This window comes from Arvicanthis niloticus, chromosome 2, assembly GCF_011762505.2.
Source record: "Arvicanthis niloticus isolate mArvNil1 chromosome 2, mArvNil1.pat.X, whole genome shotgun sequence".
Taxonomy (NCBI): domain Eukaryota; kingdom Metazoa; phylum Chordata; class Mammalia; order Rodentia; family Muridae; genus Arvicanthis; species Arvicanthis niloticus.
This window is the reverse complement of record NC_047659.1, coordinates 9,651,011-9,674,869: the sequence shown is the minus strand read 5'-3', so window position 1 is coordinate 9,674,869 and position 23,859 is coordinate 9,651,011. Positions and strand designations below refer to the sequence as shown.

Here is a 23,859-nt window from a genome sequence, read left to right as displayed (position 1 = left end):
AGACATGTGTCAAAGCTTCCAAGTATGGGGCTGTGAGCCACGAATGGGCTAGTGATCTACCCCAAAGAAACACTACCATAGAAATACTGCTACTCAGAGAGGATGACTGTTCACCAGGGCAGTACGCCAGGCCCCACCCACCTACTGTCCATCAGCAGGGGGCAGTTGAATAGTGGTGCTTCACTCACGCCAGAGAATGGGCAGTGATGATGTCACTCAGAGCCTCAGCTAATCTAGTAAAAACACTTCCTGGTGTGTGTGTAGCCATGGGTTACATCCCCAGCAGAACAGAACAGTGAAGAGACAAACAGCAAGCCAAGTAAGTGGATTAGCATGAAGCGACATAGAAGGGTGTTTGTGACAGTTCTATGTATCTTTACACTGTATGCCTGTGTACAATGTGTGTGTGTGTGTGTGTGTGTGTATACATGTAGAGGTCAGAGGTCAACTTCTGGTATCACTGGTATCACTGTATTTTGTCAGATAGGGTCTCTTACTGAATATGAATCTCATGGACTCTGCTTGGCTGGCTGGTCAATATGGCCACCTCTCGCCTCCTTGTTCCCCTCCAAGGCTGGGATCATGGGCTTCAACTTTTACTGACTTCTAAGGATTTGAACTCAGGTCCTCATGCTTGTGCAGCAAGCTCTTTACTGACTGAACCATCTTCCCAGCCTCTAGTATGTATTAAAAAAATACATATACAAATATATTTGCATGTATATACATATAGATTTAAAAATTTGTATTTCTATGTATGTGTACAATATATGTGTGTTTCTGCGTGTGTGTGTGTGTGTGTGTGTGTGTGTGTGTGTGTGTGTGTGTGTGTGTGTGTGTGTGTGTGGTGAAGATGGGTCAGGCTATGCATATAAAGGTCACAAGACCTCTGGGTATGAGCCTTCCCCTTCCACCTTGGAGCACGCCTTTAATCCCAGCCTTAGGGAGGCAGAGGCAGGCAGTGGTCTGAGTTGGAGGCCACCCTGATCTACAGAGTGATTTTCAGGACAGACAAGATCTTACCTTAAAAAAAATTCTCTTTATCTCTGTCTCTACACACACACACACACACACACACACACACACACACACACACACACACACACAGAGAGAGAGAGAGAGAGAGAGAGAGAGAGAGAGAGAGAGAGATACTTGTGTTTATGACATGTCTAAGTCCCATTGGTCAAGGCTGGTCATGTGATGAGGTTTCCGATTTATCTTACTGAGATAAATCCCATCCCAATCCTATCCTGAGCACCTATTGTGCAATGTGGATGCTAGAGGCAAGACGGGAGGGGGGTTGGGGGGTGGGGAGGATGGGGGTGGGGATGGGGACACAACAGCAGCAGTGAGGTACAGTGTGTATGGTAAGGCTGTAGTGTATTAAGAAACAGTGCATAAGGGGCTGGAGAGATGGCTCAGTGGTTAAGAGCACTGTCTGCTCTTCCAGAGGTCCTGAGTTCAATTCCCAGCAACCACATGGTGGCTCACAACTCTTTTCTGGTGTATCTAAAGACAGCTACAGTGTACTCACATAAAATAAATAAATCTTTAAAAAGAAAAGAAAAAAACCTGTACATAAGGTTGGCATCTTTCCCCAGGTCAATCCCCAGGAGACAGGAGACTCCCCCAAAAGCTTGTGGATCAGCTAGCTTGTGTATGCAGGGGTGAAAGGCAAGAAACCCTAACTCACACAAGGAAAAAGGCAAGGACTGATACCTACCATTGTCCTCTGACCTCCTCATGAACCATGACATGTGTGGGCTGGCACACACACATACACCACACATACCCACACTACATACACACACACACACACACACCACATACATACACACCACACACACATACATATGCCACACACTCTCACACACACATGCACACACACATGCATGCATGCACACACACTACACAATACACATACCACACACACCACACACTCACACGCACACACACACATACACACACTGAAAGAATTAAGATAAAAAAAAACAAAGGGAAAGGACTGCCCATGTCCAAGGAACCAGGAGCCAACCAGAAGGAGCTCTCAAATCCAGAGACAAAACAACTGGAGCATCTAAAGAAAAAGCAGGGTAAAAATCGGAGCTGAGAAAGCTTGGAGATACAGAGCTTGCCCATCATGACAGGCCCTGGTTTCCAACCCCAGCTCAGGAAAACGACGGAGTCTAAAAGAAATACGAATGCGTGCTGCATCCACACTGCAGAAGTCAATGGCTGAGAAAACAAATAGACTGGAAGAAAGGGCCTTCTGTCTTCTGAGGAGAACTCAAATAATTTATGGTTCTTTCTGCAGGAAGTAGCTCAAGCCACTGCCCCTTGAATGGGGGTTTGACTCAGTGACTCACGTGTGAGGGGCTGACTGGGAGAGAGCATGAGCAAGAGGCCAAGTTTGCTCCCCAGAGCTTTTTAAAAAAAAAAAAAAAAAACATAAAAAATTCTGAGCTGGGCATGGTGGGTCAAAGAATCCAGCACTGGGAAGACTGAGGCAGGAGGAGGGCAGCCTGGGCTACATAGTGAGGCCCTGCCCCACTTCCCATACCATGAAACAAGAGATAGAGACTCAGAGAGAGGAGAGGAGGAAGGAAGGAGGGAGGGGGAGGGGAGAGCAGGGACAGGAAAAACAGCTGGCAGCACATTTTAAACAAGCCATGGTTCATTCTCCATGCCATGTGGTGATACTGTGCCTTTGATTGAATGGAATGAGAAAGTGTCCAAGGCAATCATGAGAAAAATATATAAGATAGACACACAGACAGGCAGACAGACAGACAGACAGACAGATAGCTACAAAATACCTGGCTGTCAAACCTCAAAACTCAAGACTGAAAATCTGTCACTGGAAGAAGTCAAGAAGGTCAGGCACTCGGATCCTGGGGCAGGGCTTGTGTGTACCAGTGAATGAACTCTGCACGCCAGCAGTCATGACCAAAACCAGTGTTTCTGGACAAACAGACCACGGTTGATTAAGGTGATTGACATGAGGAGAACTAGACAAGAAAACGTGCAAACTCTGTAACCATCAAAACAATACTTCTGTAAACCTAACGCCATTGCAAACTAGTTAGCTTGTTAAGAGCTGTGGGCAGGGAAGTGGTCCAGTGGGAAAGCCTATGCTTGACCTGTGTGAGGCTTTGGGTTCCATGCCCAGCACACCCCCCAAAAGACCTTAGTAAGGAAAAAAAAAGTCAGGTGTGGTGACGCACAGCTTAAATCCCAACACTGAGGTGACAGAGGCAAGTGGATCTCTTCGAGTTTAAGGCCAGCCTAGGATACATATCAAGTTCTAGGCCAGCCAGGGCTATGTGGTGAGATCCTGACTCAAAAAGGAAGAGAAAAAGGATAAATGAAGAGAGAGAGGGATGGAGGGATGGAGCCAGACTTGGAGGCAGAAGGATTGCTTTGACTTGGAAATCGGCCTGGACTACTGTAGTAAGTTTAAGGCCAATCTGGACAACAGAGTAAGACCTCATCTCAAAACCAAGCAGAGAAAAATACTGCAAACCAAAACAAAGTGTGCTCTCTGTTTCCAGATCAGATTGCTCAGCTGAGACATACCGAGGGTGTAGGTCATAAACAGGAATAAATCCATTCGATGGTTCAAACCTTCAATTCCAGCACTTGCAAAACAGGCAGGAGATGGAGTTCAAAGCCATCCTTAGCTACACAGTGAGTTTGAGGCCAGCCTGAACCTCATGAGACCCAGTTACAAAATGAAGCAGACCCGCTGCTCTCTTGTGCTCTGAAAAAGCTATCCGCCATATGTTGCAAATGAATATGTGAGTGAATGAATGAATGAGTGAATGAATGAATGAATGAATGATGTGGAGGCAGAATTGAGAGCACTGGTGTTGGAGTCCAACATGACACCCTCTTCCCAGCCTTTCCTCTCGGCAGCCTTGTGACGTGTGACCCCAGGTGAACTGTACAGTCTCCCTGAGGCTTTCTTTTGTTTTATTTTGTTTAGTTTTCCCCAGCTGGGACTTCCTGAGAAGTGCAGACTCCCAGCACACCCACTAGTGTGCCAGAGGAGACAGCATCCTTCACGGCTCTATACCATAGTCCTGTGGTGCCTGCTCTGAGTTACAGGCAGGTGCCGGGGGTGGTTCACAAACCCTGGGGCAGTTTCACCATCCAGAGCTCTTCCTTAAGCAGCTCCACCCCAGGCCACGGCCCGACCCTGGGTGGGGATCAAGGAGGGGTCAGGAGGCTGTGTTCCTGGCTGTACCAGACAGGCTAGGCCTCCCTCTTAGGAGAGTTCATGGGCTTCCAGAATGTTCAGCCTCAGCACTTCCTTCTTCTGGGTGGTACGGGAGTGTGCTCTGGGGGTGGGGCATCAGCAGGGCCTATGCCCTGAGATGGCTGTGACCATCTTCTGATAGTCGTGAAAGTGGGCATGATGTGCCTGATAAGGGTGCTAGGGAGCAGGTGGTCCTGGGACATGGGTCACTGTGGACAATGGGCTGAAGTGACCCCAGGCATCACTTCCAGAGTTGAACCATTCCACCACAGGCACATCACATGATGTCAGATGGGAAGGCTTTGTGGAAGGAGCTCTTCCTGCCACCCCCAGGCTCCACAGGAGTCCAAGCCCATAGATGCTGACAACCATGGGTCTTGGGCACTGAAGCCAACTTGGTATGCTACTCTACCAAATCTCTAGATCATCTGTCAAGATGGCTCAGTGAGTAAAGGTGCTTGCTGCTAAGTCTGACTACGTGAGTTCTGTCCTCAGACCCACACGGTGGAAGATGAGAAACTTTGACTCACCAAGTTGTTTCTGACCTCCATACATCGGCTCTGGCGTGTGACCACCATACCACCTGCCCATCAGCTGTGGTGTGTGCACTGTCTGGAATATCTATGTAAACACTTTTGAAAGGTAAATTTAAAAAAAGATATGTGTATTATAAACAATTATCAAAAAAAGCAAAAACAACGACAGCAAAAAATCTTATTCCAAGCATTCCGATAACTTTTTTGTGTGTGTGTGTATGTACTTAGCTGTACTCTAAGCAGTTGGTTTGTACATTTTATATTTTTGTACATATTGTTAGGGGTCAGCCATTTTTAATGATAATGAGTGACCAAACCAGCCTTCAGAACGTTTTCTGTCCTACTTCAGACTTTACTTGTGGTGTAACAATGTTCATTATAATCTCAAGGGAGAAAAAAAACATTGTTTTAAAAAAAAGCAAAGCTGGGCGGTGGTGGCCCACGTCTTTAATCCCAGCACTTGGGAGGCAGAGACAGGCGGATTTCTGAGTTCGAGGCCAGCCTGGTCTACAGAGTGAGTTCCAGGACAGCCAGGACTACACAGAGAAACCCTGTCTCAAAACAAACAAACAAACAAACAAAAAAGCAAAACAACAACAACAACAACAAAAAACCAATTATCAGACAGAGCAGTGCACAGTTGTAATCCCAGCATTTAGGAGACAAAGTCAAGGGGATCCGTGAGTTCTAGGCCAGCCTGGACTACAGAGTGAGTTCCAGGACAAAAAGGATACACAGTGAGACTTTACCTCAAAAAGACAAAAAAAAAAAAAAAAAAAAAAAAAAAAGTTTGAAACCAGCCTGGGTCACATAGGCATTGACTTAAAAACAAAACAACAGAAGAAAAAACACATATTACAAAAATGAATGAATACGTGTGTGTGTGTGTGTGTGTGTGTGTGTGTGTGTGTGTGTGTGTATAACTTCCTGACTTCTCAGAGATAACAGCTGGGAAACACTCTTCCTGGCTTTTTACTGTACGTACTCAGCATATGTTTCTACAGAGAGCATCATAGCTGGACAGCTGGCTCTTACCTGTTTTCTAGCACTCAGGAGGCTGACAAAGCAGATTGTCCTGTGAGCTGCACCCTGTGAGTGCCCAGGCCAACCTGAGCTACACTGTGAGACACCCCCCCCCCCCCATCTCAAACAAAACAAAAGCATTTAAGTCTGCAGCCACCGCTGGTGCTCCTCTTTGGCAATCCACAGATGTTCCTATAAATCCGAAGTACTGGAATGCAGGGATCACTGATCGCAGGTTAGTGTCAGAAGAATAAGAAGCATGTTGCGACCTCAAGCTGCTCCACCATGTCTTAATATTATCTTCCTGATGATGAGTCTGTCAGGAGTCTATGCAGGTGTGTGGCATGCTTAACATTTTATGCAGGGTCTCTCTATATGGTCAACATGTTTGCAAACCACATTCTTTAGAACCAGGATCATTTACCTCAGTACCCTATATGTGAGGCAGAGTCTCTTTTAAAAGTTTTTAAGTTTTTATTTATAAAACTTATATGTATGAGCCAGGCGGTGGTGGCACACGCCTTTAATCCCAGAACTTGGGAGGCAGAGGCAGGAGGATTTCTGAGTTCGAGGCCAGCCTGGTCTACAGAGTGAGTTCCAGGACAGCCAGGGCTATACAGAAAAACCCTGTCTCAAACAAACAAACAAACAAACAAAAAACAACTTATATCTTATATGTATGAGTAAACACTTATTGCCTGAATGTATTTACATCAGTTCATGCCTTGTGCCCCTGGAGTCAGGTCCCCTGGAACTGGAGTTACAGATAGTGTGAGTCACCACGTGGGTGTTGGGAACCAAACCCGGATCCTCTGCAAGAGTAGCAAATACTCTTAATAGTTGAGTCGTCTCTCCATTCCAAAAACACATTCAACATTGTATGTGTGTGGATATATGGTGTGTAGATATGGTATGTATGTATGGGGTGTGTGTGTGTGTGTGTGTGTGTGTGTGTGTATGTGGTGTGTGTATGTATGTGGTGTGTGTATATGTGATTTGTGTGTGGTGTGTATGTATGTGATGTATATGTGGTGTGTATGTGATGTGTGTGTATGTGGTGTGTGTATATGTGATGTGTATGTGGTGTGTATGTGATGTGTATGTGGTGTGTGTGTATGTGATGTGTGTGTGGTGTGTGTGTATGTGATGTGTGTGTGGTGTGTGTGTATGTGATGTGTGTGTGTGGTGTGTGGTGTGTGTGTTGTGTGGTGTGTGTGGTGTGATCTGGCTTTCCTCTGCTTTGGTTTCCTGTACAGGATGCCCTGCAGCGAGCACTGTCCTGTCACTTGAGAGGTGTCTGGACTCAGCTCTGCAGCCCTAGAGTTGCGAGTGCAAGTCAGTGTCTGGCTGTTCGTTGCTGGGCAGCACTCTGTGACTACAGTACTGTTTGTTCATCCATTTCCTGTGGATGGCCATTTGGGCCATTTCCAGTTTGGGAGGTTAAAGCAGCTATGACTGTCCCTGTCCACATCTTTCTGTGGACATATGCTTAGTTCTTAGGTAAGGCGAGGAGAAGAACCGTTGACTGTGAGGGTCTGTCTCCATAGCCTCACTCATTGGAAGGTTGTCAGTCTGTCTACTTTTTGGGTTTGTTTTTCAAGATAGGATTTCTCTGTGTAGACCTGGCTGTCCTGGAACTTGCTCTATAGACTAAGCTGGCCTGGAACTCAGGGATTTGTCTGCCTCTGCCTCCTGAGTGCTGAAATTAAAGGCCACCACCACCCAGTGAACCTGTTTACTTTTAACACATTGATTGGGCGGTTGAAGTGGAAACTTCTGGTTTCTTTGGAAAGCCAGTTATGTCAAATGATGTTCTACTGGGACAAACAGGTGAAAGGATGTTTTGCTGAAGCAGACATAGGTGAGAGGATGTTTTGCTATAGCAAACACATGAAAGGATGCATGATATTCAGAAGGAATATAAGCACTGTAGACAGACAGCGGGACTCAGGCATTGGTTTGCTTTGCTCCTCCTCACTATTCTTTGCTAACAACAGGCATGGATTAGTTCGCCTTACATTGAGCTGCTGAGTTCTGCTTGTGGTGACACCACAGAGAGAAGCTTAGCAGGTTTCTGTGGCTTCTTGCTGCTTCCGCAGAAGACTCAGGCTGGTTGGCGAGCCTTGCAGCTTCTTCTGGATTGAACTACCCTTGCTGGTTCATACGTGGTGTCTGCTGAGAGGACTGGACTGCAGCTGCTGATTCCTGTTTGGGGTTTGCTACTGGACTGAATTACCAATACCCTGACAACGATGATTGGACTCACCCCCAAAGAGCTATTTATAAACATGTCTATTTCCCTCGTGTCCTGATAACCTTTCTTTTCCACTACCTCAGGTGGGTGGTGAGCTAGAGGGCAGGTTGGATGCTTATTAAAGTAGGTGAGACTAAGACTACAGGTGGTTGTGTGGGATTTATTCTTCATCAGGTTTTCCATTTGATGGCTCAGCGGATCAGAATGCTTGCTGTGCATGCAAAGAACCCTGGGTTCAGATTCCAGTGTCCACAGAAAAGGCCAGGTATGGCTACACAAGCTTGCACAGTGCTGTGGGGGGAAGAGAAAGGAGGATGGGCGGGGCTTGATGGATGGCCACTTGTTTCCAGGTTCAGTGAGAGATCCTGCCTCAAGGGAATAAGGTGGAGAGTGGTGGAGTTGGATACCTGAGAGTGTGGGCATACACCAACCCACACTTAAGTGTGTATGTATTATCTTAGACACACAGCACATACATGTGCACACACACACACACACACACACACGTCTCTCATGAGAGATTTGATGTGCATTTCTCTGAATCATTAAAGATGTACTTTCTCCATGCACACATCAGTAACTTCATAGAAGCATCTATTCAAGACAATTGCCCATTTTTTTTGGGGGGGTGGTTCTTATTAAATTTAAAGTTTACAATGAACATACCTTGTTTATCAATACATCACCTGACACATCTTCTTCAAATATTTTCTCCCACTCTGTGACTTTACTACACATAACGTTATTGTGTTTTCTTTTCCAGACAGGGTCTGATGTAGCCAAGGCTGGCCAGACAGGGTCTGATGTAGCCAAAGCTGGCCAGACAGAGTCTGATGTAGCCAAGGCTGGCCTTAAACTCTCTCTGTAGATAATGTGGAACTTCAGACCTCCCGGTTTCTACCTCCCAGGAGGTGCCATCATGCCAGGTTGCTTTTTTGCTGATTTGCTTTGTTCTGGTGAGATATGGCTTTTCTCTCTGCCTGTGGCAGCCTGGCCTTGAATGCCTATTGACCTTCTTGCCCCCTCCTGCATGCTGACACGACAAGTGTGCGCTGCCAAGCACAGAAAGACTTTCTTTCCTTTATCTGCACATCTGGAGAACTTTGCCATCTCTGGACAGCAGAACCTGCGGCATTCTGGCATCCTGTTTAACCTTAACATGGTATTTTATGGTACACGTGCATGAAAATACACTTAAGGCGTCTCACATTGTATTCACCTGCCTCTGCTTCCCAAACACTGAGACTAAAGGTATGCACCACCATACCCAGTTCTTTCTTAGATTTGTACTGCACACTTTTTTTTTTTTTTTTAATGAGGTCTTGCTACGTTGCCTAAGTTGACCCTGAACTCCAGGGCTGAAGCCATCCTCCTGCCTTGGCCTCCTGAGAGCTTGATTCTATTTTACTGCTGCACAATACATCTCCTCAAAGCTTAGTCACTGGGGGGCTGAGGAGATGGCTTATTGTTTAAAGCGCTTGCTGGGCAAGCCTAAGTTCAAATCCCCAGAGCCCATGTAAATGCTGGGTGAGCCTAACAGCACATCTGTGACTCCAGCCTTGGACGACAGAGCAAGCTGGCTAGTAAGGACAGCCTAGAGCCAGCTCAGGGTTTGATGGAGTGACCCTATCTCAATGAAATGATGTGGAAGGGCTGGCATGAACCTTAAGCCTCCAGATGCATGGCTACATATGTGCATATGTAACCCTACACACACACACACACACACACACACACACACGAAAACTTAGCAGCTTGGAGCTACAGGTATTTGTTGTTTCTGTTTCTTGGGGGGTCGGGGTGGGGGGAGATGTGGGGAGAGCTTTGTAAGGGGTCTGTGGTCTGGCCTAGAGTGTTTCATGAGGCAGTGGTTGTTCTGAGTCCTCTGAAGGGGCTGGGGACCTACTAGTAGATTCTATCCTGTTGTTTTGAACCTCAGGCCCTTACTCTCTTGCTATCTCTGTCCCTGTGACATGACTTCTGCTTCCCCCTTGAACAGCCTCTGAGGGAGCACAGGAAGAAAGCTGAATTTTCTATAACTGACCAGAAGTGACTGGCCTGTTCTCCACAGGCCCCTGCCCAGCTTTGCAGTGCACAGGTTTGCTAAGCCACGATGCCATCTGAGATACTAGAGGCTGGCTCCCCCGGCTGATGGCTGACATACCTGGAAAAGCATCCCTAAGACAGCATGTGACTGTCCCCACTTCTCTCCTTGCACACCTACAGAAAGCAGGTGTTCTGTTGGATGAACTGCCCCAGCAGAGGAGAAACACCAGCCCAGGCCTTCCTGCCCCCACCACCCCCACCCCCCTCCGGGATTATGAACATCCTGGAGGAATAATTTGGTTGGCTAGTTTGTTGCTGTTTGAAACAAGGTCTCACTATGCAATCCTGGCTGGCTTGGAAATCACAGGGATTCACCTCCCTTTGCTTCCCCAGAGCTGGGATTTAAAACTTGAGCCACCGTGATATATAAAGTACGAATTGTCTACACCAGCTTTCTTAAAGAGATAGAGACCCACAAAGCCGAGGATGGAGAGTGTCTGCCAACTGCAGGGATACCTCACAACTGGTCTACCTTGGGTATATGAAGTGGGCACCCATGTGCACACACACACACACACACACACCCATGCACACCTCATGGATGAGGTAATGGAGCCTTGGAGAGGGACAGATACTTGCCTCAAGCTGCACAGCTGATCAGTGACAGAAATAGGAGTCACAGCCATGTCCCCTGACTTTCCCACCCTCCCCCAGGCTCCACCACCAGCACTAAATGTCAGGCTTGAAACTTGTGTCAGTCCCTCAGGTCTCAAGAGAGTCCTGAGATAAGTTTCATTCTTTCTCCAGCTCCACAGCGGAGGAAACCAAGGCAGGAGGTGTGGAGCACTACAGATGTCACAGACATCGAGTGTTGGAGCCATAGGCAGCAGTCTGGGGCTTGCTGGGGTTCTGTGACAGAGAAAGAGAAGAGAGGAAGGAAAGAGGGGGTGGGGTGTCACGTAAGAGATCAGTTCCTGGTGCCCCATTATCACAAATTCATATCTCTGAGGCAGCCCTACAAACAGGATATGGGTTTACTTTGAGGAGTTGCTGTCCCAAATTGATAAATGCCATCCAACACGTAAACGTAAACATCATGGAAGAGCAGTGGGGCTAACTGGTTAGTTTAGCTGGGCTCCTAGCTGTGTGACTGGCGATATGGACTGACCTCTCTGGGCTCTGAATGAAGGGCATTTGCTGGCAAGAACATGCGCCACTGAGGGCGACAAGAGCCTTTGTCACACTGGAGTAACACATAGCTCTTCTCTGTGCAGTAGCTCAGCCATCTTCATCCTGCTAGTGTAGCATCTAATATCTATCCCACCCCTCCCCCTTGCAGTCCAAAAAGTGAGAGCCTGCTATGTACATAGTTTCTCCTCAAGCCCTTGTATCCCCAACATGTCTTTCAATGCTGGTGGCCCAACTCTTAGATCAGAAGCACCTTGTGACATAGGTTGGCTGAGTCCCTGCCAGATGTCAGCTGCTTTGCATGCACGGAGGAGCAAGGGCTCTGCCCTGTCTCCACCCCAGAGTCACCTCCCAGAGACCTTCCTGGCCATGTGGATGTCACCTGGACATGGGAGCCCAAGCTCTCAGTGTGACATCCACAGAAGATTACTAGGCAGCTACTGGAGCCCACTGAGCCTCCCAGCCAAGGGATGGGACACAGCTTCTTTCAAGCCAGTCAAAGCAGCGTGCTGCTCAGGAGTCAGGCCACCCCTGGAGTCTGAGAACTGTCTATCACTTGCTGGCTGGGCGAGATTCAGGGAGTTACTTAGCATCTCTGAGCCCATTTCCTCAAACCAAGAGCTCAACTCATAACGAGGACTGATTAGAACACTAACCGGCACCTTTAATCCCAGCACTCGGGAGGGAAGCAGAGGCCCAGGAAATCTCTGTGAGTTGGAGGCCAGCCTGGTCTACAGAGTGAGTTCCAGGACAGCTGGGCTGTTACACAGAGAAACCCTGTCTCAAACAAAAAGAAAAGAAAGCTAAATGCCAACAAAAGAGCTCCATTTACACTCCAGTGAGTTCTTTTTCCTTGGTTGGGTTTTTTTTGTTTATTTTTGACAGGGTCTCATGGATCCCAGGCTGACCTGGAACTAGGTATATAATGGAGGAAGCTGTCCCTGAATTCCTGAGTTTTAGGTTACAGATATGATCCACCATGCCTGGCTTCTCAGTGTCTTTCAAATTTCTATCTTGTCAGAAGAATGCCAATCTTCAGGGAGCCTAAGATGTCACCAACTATAAGATGTCCCTTTCCTATGTACCAACAAGAGAGAACACACTGGCCGGCTGGGGAGGGAGGCGGCTCAGTCTGTAAGGTACCTGTCACACAAGCAAAAAGACCTGAGTTTGATCCTAGAATCCACATAAAAAACCGGACATGTGGGGTTTGTGATCCCAGTGCTGAAGAAGCAGAGGGAAGAGGGATCTTGAGGTTCACTGGACCTGTTAATTAGGCCAAAGAACCTAATTAATACGCCAGCCCAGGTCTCAGTGAGAGACCCTGAGAAACTGCACCCAAGATTGTCTTCTTGTCTCCACACTTACAGGGACACACACATAGACACACACACACACACACACACAAAGATACAGACACACACAGAAAACAGGTGGTAGCTGTCAGATACACAACCACCTGTTGGAGGGGACACTCTGCCATGCTGCCACAGAACATGCTAACGACAAGAAAGTGAGCCACTCTTGGAACCCATGAGCTGTGGTCTGTGCAGGAAGAGTGATAGGTGTTACCCATTGGGTAGTTTCCTGCCTCCCTGTCAGCGCCTAGCCTGTTCCCAGTAGCATCCTCTCTGCACGGAGCTAACTTTTTTTCTCTAGCATTTGCATATTTCATATTTCTAAGAAATGAGTCCACACGCCTGTCTCTGGCTACATTTGTTTTTACCACAGTCTGCACCCACTCTTTACACAGCCTGCCGTCTATCATGGCTACCACTGTCTGACAAGCTAAAGGAGGACTCCATGCCCCCCATTCCCTACCCATCCCCACTTCCCTCACCCACTGTGGAAGGAATGTTGAAACTTGGTATTACATCGCTGGTTCTTTTTCAGATGTGTTTGTTTGCTTAAGGTAAGTCTCACACTGGAGCCCTGGATGGCTGTCCTAGAACTTGCTCTGTAGACCAGGCTGGCCTCGAACTCACAGAGATCCGCCTGCCTCTGCTTCCCAAATGCTGGCATTAAAGGTGTGCGCCACCGCCAATACCTGGTTCTTCCTCAGATTTGGACTGTACACTCTCTGTTTTGTTTTGTTTTGTTTTCCTTAAAGATGAGGTCTTGCTACATTGCCCAAGTTGACCCTGAACTCCAGGCTGAACCTATCTCCCTACCATGGCCTCCTGAGGGGTGGATACCTGCACTGAACCCAGAAAGATATGTACTTCATTATTTTATTTTGTTTGGAGCCAAGGTCTTGCTGTATAGCCCAGGCTGGCCTCAAGTTTGTGATTTTCCTGCCTCAGACTCCCAAGTGGCAGATTCCATTCCTAGCACCAACATGCCTAGCTGTGTAAAAACAACCTCTTGTGCACTCTAGAAAAGTGCTTTATCCCTGAGCCACGCCACCAGCCCTCTTTTATGTTTGTGGGCTTGTTTTTGCTTTTGACACAGTCTCACTGTGTAGCTCTGGCTGACCTGGAACTCACTATGCTGACCAAGCTGGCTTAGAGATCCACTTGCCTTCATCTTGGTTTTATTTAGTTATTTATTTAATGCATTTTGTCTGTCTGTATGTCTGATCACTACGTGAGTGCCTGTTGCCTACGGAAGCTGCAAGAGGGTGTCAGATGCCCTGGAATTGGGGCTACAGACAGTTGTGTGCTGCTGTTGGACATGCTCCCCCAGAAACTCACACGGATGGGATTTGCTGTAACAACATGAGGTTTAATGATACTGGTGTGTCGGGCAGTGGAAGGGTATCCTGGTTCTTGGGTTGTGGGTTCGGCCACGCCCCCAGAACCCAGGTCTGATCTCCATTCAACCTGCACCCTTCAGTCATGTAGGTAGGGCACAGGCCTCAGGCCCTAGAGAGATTTACAAACTAATGAGGTACCTGAAGGCCAGAGGGTGGAGCCAAATAAGCATTCCTCCCCAGCCCCTCCCGCTCTTTCCCTCCCTATTTAACTCAGGTCTGCCCTGGGTTTTTTGGGCGGGGCATCCAGATCCATCTATCCATGACATTAAAGCCTGTAAAACCCATGGACTTTCTCATGTGTCCAGGCTGCGCCGTGAGGAACTATGGAGCCACAGCAGCCGGGCCTAACTTCCAGCTGGAGGAACCCAGAGCGTTCCCAGGCAACTACCCAAAGCCTATGGTGAGGAACCCTGAGTTCCCAGCCGCAGTTACCCACACTGGTGCACCAGGGCTCCCTTGCATTGTAGGCAAGAGAACCCCGAGTTGAGGTTAAGAGCAGTTTTTATACAGTTTAAGTGGTGGACTACAGAAACAGTGACTAGGCACAATATGATTGGCAGAACAGTGTGACTTTTAAACTGATTGGTCTTTGGGGAATGAGGTAGCAAGGACCTCCCTTGTCTGTAAGTGTCAAGGGTTAGACTGTCCTGGAGAATGTGTCTGCAAACTCCAATCCCCACACAGGTTCTCTTCCCTGTGGTCTGAGGAACATTAATCCCTTCTTCCTCTGAATGTTAGTCCAGCAGGTAATCCAGTAGGTGTCCTTGGACTAAGGAATGTGCTCCTCCCAGGATGTGTCCTGGGGCAGTTAAAAATTAACTTTAACTAAAAATTAAGTTTAACCGAATTCTTACACTGCCGTTAGGTGCTGGGAATTGAACCTGAGTCCTGTGGAAGAACAACCAGTGTTAGCCACTGAACTATCAGTTCTCCAGTCTCTCTCTCTCTCTCTCTCTCTCTCTCTCTCTCTCTCTCTCTCTCTCTCTTTCTCGTTTCTCTGTGTAGCCCTGGCTGTCCTGGAACTCACTCTGTAGACCAGGCTGGCCTCAAACTCAGAAATCTGCCTGCCTCTGCCTCCCAAGTGCTGGGATTAAAGGTCTCTCTCTCTCTCTCTTTGCTTTTATGGTTTGAATTAGGATTTTACTCAGTAACCAAGCTGGCCTTGAACCCATGACTGTCCTCCTTTCTAGTCTCATAAATACTGGAGTTACAGAGATAGGCACTCTGCCTAGCTAGTCTGTTCCTTTCTATTGCTGAATAGTATTCTACTAGGTCACACCCTGAGGTATGAACCACAGCCAGGGCAATCCTTACCTGGGATGGACATCTGTGTTGTGCCTGCTATAATCGAAGCTACAGCAAACATTGCTGAGAAGGCCTTAGCAGACGTTTGCTTTTTGTCCTTTGGGTCAATGCCTAGATGTGGGCTTTATCTGTAGTCAAGTGTAGTTCATTGTCTTATAAAGTAGTCCGTTCCCTACCCTTCCCACAGCAAGATAGACAGTGTTCCAGTCAATTCATGCTCTTGGTTTGTTTTATTTTCTGAGACAGGTTATCTCCGTGTAGCCTTGGTGAACTATAGACCAGGCTGGCCTCCAACTCAGAGATCTGCCTGCCTCTGCCTCCAGGATGCTGGGATGAAAGTCCCACACCTGGCCCATGATTCACACCCTTCTCAGAGCTTGTAATTATCAGCTTTCCTCAGGATACTTTGTCATAGCAACAGGAAAATAACCAACACAGGAAGGCGATCTTTGTTTATATCTCATATATATAAATATATAATATGCACATAATATATTGTGTATATATTATTATATACATATGATATACATATTAAATTAATATATACATTATATATCTCTATATAATATGTATATTGATGTATATTAGTTTTAGATACATATTAGTATATATTTATGTATGTATGTATGTGTGTGTGTGTGTGTGTGTATAGTCATTGTATAGCTCTGGCTGTCCTGGAACTCACTATGCTGACCTAGCTGGCTTTGAATGCACAAAGATCCACTTGCCTCCATCTTGTTTTTATTTAGTTATTTGTTCAATGTGTTTTTTTCTGCATGTATGTCTGTTCACCACATGAGTGCCTCGTGCCTAGGTGGAACTCGAGTATAGGACCTCAAAGCCCATCCCAACAATGATAAACTTCCTCCAGTAAAGCCACACCCACTCCAAAAAGGTCACACCTCCTAATAGTGCTATTTCCCATGGGCCAAGCCTATTCAAACCACCACAATTATATCATGTATATTATTTATATTTTATATAAATACAAATAATTATATATTATATATTTATATTAGATAAGGTCTTGTATTTCTGGCTGGCTTAGAAGAGCTATGTAGACCATGCTGACCTGAACTGTAATTCTCCTGTCTCCATCTCCCAAGTGTTCTGGCTGTTGTTCATACCACAGGGTGTATCCTAGTGAAACACTATTCAGCAATAAAAAAGAACAAACTAGCTGGGTGGGGTACCCACCTCTGTAACTCCAGCATTTATGAGACTAGGAAGGAGGACAACCATGGGTTCAAGGCCAGCTTGGTTACTGGATGAGATCCTGTCTTAGAGATGGCTCAGTGGCTAAAAGCACTCTGCTCTTCAAGAGACAGACATGTGCCTGACTTTGGCCCTTGAAGAACACTTTTTAGCTTTAGACTACTTTATGTGCGTGAGTGTTTTGCCTGCATGATTCTGCACACTACATGTATGCATGAGAGATCAAAACTGGTCCTCAGATTCCCTAGAACTGAGGTTTCCTGCTGGTGTGTGATTTACCTATTCTGTTCCTTAACAATGGCTTTTAACTGCCCCCCATTTTATTGGTTTATTTTTCTGTTTCTCTAATAAATGAATGGCTTTCATTTTTTTACACGTATTTATTTATTTGTGTGTGTGTAAAAAGCATGCCACAAGATGGCTTTCAGTTCGTTCACCATCTCCTTCCACCATATAGATCCAGGGGACCACGCTCAGGTTGTCAGACTTTCTGTCCAGCTCCTTTTCCAGTGAGCCATCTCCAGGATCCGCAGCACTTCTGCAGGGAGAATGCTACCTGCTCTGTGGAGCCTCTGTGAGAGGGGACAGTGAGCTCTGGCTTTTTCTTGCTCTGACCACTCGCCACCGCTTCACTTTGGAAGGTCATTTAATCTTTTGGGGCCTCAGTTTCCCCTTTGAGGGGGTAAGGAGAGCATTACTACCTGAAGGGTGAGTGGCAAGGTTGGGCAGGAACATGGCCGTCATGGGACTCTGCTGCTTCCTGGGCTGAGCAGGCCTAGGGCCTTTGGAGTTCCGAAGCACTCTGAGCACTGCAGGGGAAACAGGCCCAGAATCTGGTCCAGGATGGGTGGGGACCCTGACTTCTTTTCCAGAGCTCTCTGTACCTAGGACGGCCCTTGAGCTAGAAGAGCTGGCAGAACCAGCAGGTCCTCTTCCTGGGGTAGGGGAACAAGGCTCCTGGCCAGAGCCAGGACGCTCTGCACCTCCCTCCACCCCCTCCAGAACTCTTTCTCCCGCTGGAACTGAGCTTGAGCCTTGGTACGGTTATCTACCGCCCCCTACAGGACAGAGAAGTTCACATCCGAGAGCTTCTACCAGCTCCTGGCAAATCAATCACAATGCCTACAGAGTAGGCTCAGGGTAGAGTCTGTGCTTTACATGGGTCACTTGAAAAATGTATCATTTATTTTATTGCCTAAAAGAAAAAAAAATGCTACCTGTTGAAATATAACAGCACTGTCAGGCATGGTGGCACACTCTTTTAATCTCAGCACGAGGGAGGTAGAGGCAGGTAGATCTCTGTGAGTTTGAAGCCAGCCTGGTCAATAAAGTGAGTTCCAGGACAGCCAGGGCACAGAGAAACTCCGTCTCAAAAACTCCAACCAACCAACCACCACCAACAACAATAAATATATACAAATTATATATATATATAAATAAGTATATATATAAAGATATATTCATACAGTATAATATACACATAAATATAAATATAATTTACATATACACATATATCTCAGCACTTTTCCTTATCAGTTGGACATTTTATTTCGAACTAGGCATGCTGGGTACACACCTGTAACTCAGCACTTGGGAGACATAGCAGAATGATCAGGAATTGAAGGCCAGGTTCAGCTATGTATCAACTTTGAAGCCAGATTGGGCTACATGAGACACTCTGTGGGGTGGGGCCTGGGAGATGGCACTCGCTGCTCTTGCTGAGGACCTGGGTTCAGTTCCGGACTTCTCAGGGGTGAGGGACTTACAGCTCAAGCCTGGAAAACTAAACTTGATCACAGAAGTCACTGGTGTGAGGAGGGAGACACACAAAGTTGTCCTGTGACTTCCACACACAAGCAGTGTGACACAGGTGCAGTGGCACACGCTCTGTGACATCACATACACATACACAGTAATAGTACATCTAAAAGACTTTTATATGTTTTTTTCTAATTTTCAAATACTTCTGTTTATTTTTGTTGTTATTTGCTTATGAGGCAGTGTCTCACTAGGTAGCTCTAGCTGTCCTGGAATTCACTATGTAAACCAGGCTGGCTTCGAACTCATGGAAATTTGAGATCTGCCTGCTTCTGCTTCCTAATTGAAGGGATTAAAGGCTTGTGCTACCATACCCAGCGTTGTTTATTTTCATTTATGTGTTTCGGTGTTTTGCGTTAAGTACCCCAAGTTCATGCAGTACTTAAGAAGGCCAGAAGAGGGCGGAAGATCCTTTCGGAAGCGAAGTTGCCAACAGTCTTTAGCCGTCGAGTGACGTGCATGATTGTGCAGACATACAAAGAGAATTACGGTTAAAAAAAAAAAAATGACGATGTATTCCTATTAAGTTATCCGTATGTGCAGAGTCGGACCTCCTGAGATGACTTTGGGTTGGAGCATTGGGTCTTCAAGCCGGGACCTTTGCGTGCTGTGAGTACTCCTACCACTGAGTTGTGCTCCAGACCTGACCTCCATGCCATGCGGAGTGTGGATGCGCAGCAGCTTTTCTTCGGAGCAGAAGTTGAAGATGCAAAGCTTATGAGCCCTGAATGGAGCAGCTGACTTTGGTCGTAGCTCGGTGGGCGCAGGAGTGGTCATCCATTCTCCGCCAGCGTCAACTCCCCTCACGTCATTTTAATGTTGTATTCAGGGCACCAAGGTTCCAGGAGTTCCTGGTCCCTATAAGCCTAAAGAAGGCCCATGTGTGGTAACGCAAAGCTGCAGTCCCAGCACTTGGGAGGTGGAGGTTGAAAGATCAGAGCAATTCCATCCTCAGCTACAAAGTGAGCTCAAGGCCAACCTAGGCTACATAAGGCTGGGATGGTTTTGTTTGTTCCCTTGTTTTTTTTTTTTTGTTTTTGTTTTTTTTTTTTTGTTGTTTTTTTTTTTTTTTTTTTTTTTTTTTTTTTTTTTGGAACTAAATAAAGACTACCAGGTAGGAGGTCTGTGTCCGGTGGCATCTTCTGGTTCTTTTCTTACCCAGGTGTCTAGATGTTAATTATCATGTGAGCCACAGCACAGACCCTGAACAACCAGACTTGCTGGGAGCCACCTGGCTCACCGAATTGGCTTCCTGGTAAGAGGCCTCAATGGTAGGAGTGACTGGGCCTGGTGGGGTCACTGAGGGTTGTTGCCTGAAGCTTCTTCCTGTTGCTATAACCGACTACAACTGACCGGGTTGTTTACAAAGAATAAAGGCTTATTGGATTCATGGTTCTGTAGGATAAGAAGCCCATAGTGATGGCACACAGAGGGCCTTCTTGCTGTCGAATGACATGGTAGAAGATGTTACAAGGAGCAGGGCAAGCATCATACCTCTCTTCTATTTTGGGAGGATGGGGACAGTATCTCTCTACATAGTCCTATGTAGACCTGACTGGCTTTGAACTCAAAGATTTATTTGTTTCTGTCTTCCAAGTGCTTAGATTAAAGGTACGTGCTACCACGTGCAGCTGAGTTATCTTTATTTTATGCATTTGAGTGTCTTTGCCTGCTTATATGTAAGTGCACTGTATGTGTGCCAGGTACTAGCAGAAATCAGAAAAGAACACTGGGTCCCTAGAATTCAGTATGGATGGTTGTGAGTCACCATGTGGTGCTAGGAACTGACCCAGAGTCCTCTGCTAGAGCAGCCAGTGCTCTTAACCACCAAGCACTTCTTCAGATTCACACTTAAAAAAAAAGATTTATTATGTTTTAATTTCCTGTGTGTGTGTGTTTTTTATGCCAGCATGCATGTCTATGCATCATCTACATGCAGTGCCCTCAGAGGCCAGAAGAGGGCGTAGGACCGTCAGGAACTGGAGTCACAGGCAGTTGTGAGCCACTGTGTAGGTGCTAGGAGATGAACTCCAGTCCTCTGCAAGAACAGTAAGCGTTCTTAATCACTGAGCCACCTCTCCATCCTCAATACACAGGCCTCTGTACGGACAGGTGACCCTGTAGACACAAACATGTACATGTGCACATGTACTTGAACACACAACAGGTGTCCTCCTCAATCTCTGCCTACCTTTTTTTTTTTTTTTTTTTTGAGAGGGTTTCCCTCTGAAGCTAGAGCTTGTCAGATCAGCTAGACTGGCAGAGGAATCCTAGCCAGTAATAAGATCGTGGGTACATGAACCACCTGGCCCAGCTTTTTCCTAGGTGCTGGGGATAGAACTCAGGTCCTCATGCTTGCACAGTAAACACTTAGCCAACTCCAGCCCCTCAGACTCTCCTTAGAAAGCCACGGTACTGCAGTGAGAGCCCAGAACTTAGCTCAGTTAACCAGAGTCATTTCATCAAAGTCTCGGCTGGCTCTAAACCCTATCAACACATGGTTGGGGGTGGGGATGGCGTGCTGTCGTTACTGGGGTGTCCCTAGATAAGACTGCAATGTCCGTTGGCCAATAAAGGATGCAGAGATGGTAAATCACTCCGGAGAGGGTTTCAGGCGACAGTGTCTTTCTTATTACATATGAGCAGCCACTTATATATCGTGGAAACTATCGACTGTGATTGGTTAACACATTACCTCAGATTGGACAGTGAGCCCCAAACCACCCCCATCCCCATAGCACCAGGATCTCTCCAGGAGAAGTACATAAAAGGAGTTGTGGAAAGTGCAGTCTCAGCAGGCCAGTTCCCAACTAGACACACTACTTCAGAATTCTGTGTTCTGACTTCTGGGGACACTCAGGAGCAAGGTACACCATGCTTCTTATTTAGAAGTGCAGTGTGCTGAGTAGGCTGGCTGCCAGGTCATGCCTGCATTTTCTCCTGCAGATAAGTCTCCAATGCAAGGACCTGACCAGACAGCTACTCTGATAAAGTAGCACATGAGCCGTGAGGAGCCAACTGGGAAGACAGAGAACGTGAGAGGCAGAGGCCAGAGAATAAGAGTCCTACAGCTAGAGGAGGAGAGTTAGGGCTTCTGTGCAGTGACAAGTGGCCAGTGTAGCTGGCACGGGAGGGATGAGGGGACAGGAATTAGAGACAGGAGTTAGGAAGGGGTTGATCTGGCAGAGTCTGCCTCCAAAATACAGTAAGGGAGGGGCATTGCTGAGGTTCAAACTGAGAAAAACATTCCAATATAAGAATTAGCTCATCTTCCCTTAATCCTAGCACTCAGAAGACCGAGGTAGGAGGATCAGGAGTTCCAGGCCAGTCTGGGCTACATGGTGAAGCCTTGTTTCAATCAATCCACCAATAAAACTTCAAATCACAGAATGCAGTCTGGTAGAAACGGGACTCAGGCCTGCTTTGCTCCCACATCTCAGCCCTCTGGCTGAGAAGCAATGTAGACCAATCTACTTTCAAATCTGACTGCCTCGGGAAGTGGGGACCAAGAAGCGGGAAAGAGGCTTCCCCTAAGGGATACAGCGGGTCAGGGTCTAATTCAGAGATGAGGTCTCCAGGGTCTCACGCTCCACACCCACACTCAGCTCCAGCCCGACAATTCTGAGGCTCAGAGAAAACTATTGATGCTTAGAGACCAAAGGGCTAGCTCACTGTGTTCCAGGAAGTGGTGTCAGCTGGGGCCAGGTTCTCTGTCTGTACAGGTGGTGGCTGGTTTCAGCCACTTGGAGCTCTCCTACCCCAAGCAGGCTCCAAGTGACCTGGACTCCCGAGGAGGCAGCAGGTGACACCTGCCTTACTCTAAGCTCTGTCCACCCTGCTGGGCACAGGCTGAAATCCAGCCCTCCTGTGACTTTAGTCCTGTTGGGCTTTTCCACCAAGGCTTGTGCTCAGAGACCAAAGGGCTCTGGAACACAGAGTCCAGGGGATGGTTCTCGAATCCGCGGCCAGCCAGCCAAGCGGGCCTGCAGCCCCTCCCTTCAGCCCAACCCCAAGACTAAAGACCTTGGGACACACAGTTCACAGCTCTGGCTTGCTTTTTTTTTTTTTTTTTTTTTTTTTTTTTTTTTTTTTTTGGAAAAAAAAATTCTAGAATGAAGCTGCTGAGTCAAAAGAACCTGTATTCATTCATCCATTCATTCATTCATTCGTTTGTTCGTTCATTTGTTTGTTTATAGGTAAACTTTCACTGCATAGACCAGGCTGGCTTTGAACTCAGAGCTTTCCCTGCATCTGCCTGTGGACCTGAGAGTAAAGATGTGCATCACCACAGCCAGTTTATTTATTTTGAGTTCTCCCTGTGTATATTTGACTGGTGGTAGATCTCAGAGATCACTATGTAAACCAGGATTAGCTTTGAACTTGTGGTAATATACCTGCCCCTGTCTGAGGAGTGCTGGGACTCTGGGGATGCACTACCATGTCTGGCTAATTTTGTCTAAAAAACAAAAACCTCTTTGTGTTTGTGTACCTGTGCAGAGGTGTGAGCATCAGTGTGCCAAGGCTTGTGGCAGTCAGATCACAGCTTCGCTGTCTGTGTTCACTACGGCAGGCATGTGACAGGCTAGGTGGCCCCTGGGATTCCCTGGCTTCTCACCATGGAATGCTGGAATTCCGGATGCTAGGAACAGCCCTGCCTGGCTTTCCGTGGGTCCCAGGGATCTCGTCTCTGGTCCTCACACTTGGACGTGAGAAAGGTTGCTTAGGAATAAGGATGGAGAATGACGGAGAGTGGGCAGAGCTACAGAAGAGCACGGAGAACTTGGGGATCATGGGAGAGTTACATGACCGCTTGTTCCCTTCTTCATAGACAGATCTCCCAGGTGTATCTCAGAGTCAACAAATTACTACACATATGGGCTCTATTATATGTCAGTTAAACTTCAACAAAACTACATAAAAACAAATAAATACAGATAACTAGGCCCCACCAGGCCTTTCTAATGACCCCAGCTTCTATACAAGGTCCTAGGCAATCCAAAAGGCATCCCAAGGCATCACTTTCAGCCTGTTAGCTATGATCAGGCATTTAAAATAATAATAAATAAGGGGGTGGAGAGATGGATCAGCTGTGAAGGCTGCTTTTCCAGGGGACTCGAGTTTGGTCCCCAGCACCGGTATCAGGTACTTCACTGCCAACTGTAACTCTGGCTCCAGGGGTCCTAAGACTTCCTCTAATGTCCACAGCACACAGGTGGCAGACACACATACACACCAATAAAATATTTTAAATTAAATAAAAACAACACATTTATAAATAAAGCTTCCTAGGTATTTTGGTGCCTCCCCAAATTAGTTTGAGGCCAGCCTGGTCCACAGAGGGAGTTAGTTCCAGGACACAGCTACACAGAGAAAGCCTGTTTTGAAAAACCAAAAACCTAACTGGCCTCTGAGGGTACTATCCCATGCAAAATGTACTTGTTTGTGTTTGCATGTGTGTGTG

General features: G+C 46.9%; 1 long non-coding RNA gene across 1 annotated transcript; it reads left to right on the top strand.

Moving 5' to 3' along the window:
• Positions 1 to 265: 265 nt before the first annotated feature.
• LOC143441270 (uncharacterized) lies at positions 266 to 8,210 on the top strand. The gene is made up of 3 exons (XR_013108520.1): positions 266 to 319; positions 4,754 to 4,900; positions 7,815 to 8,210. It is a non-coding gene; the product is annotated as an uncharacterized LOC143441270 (long non-coding RNA).
• Positions 8,211 to 23,859: the final 15,649 nt, after the last annotated feature.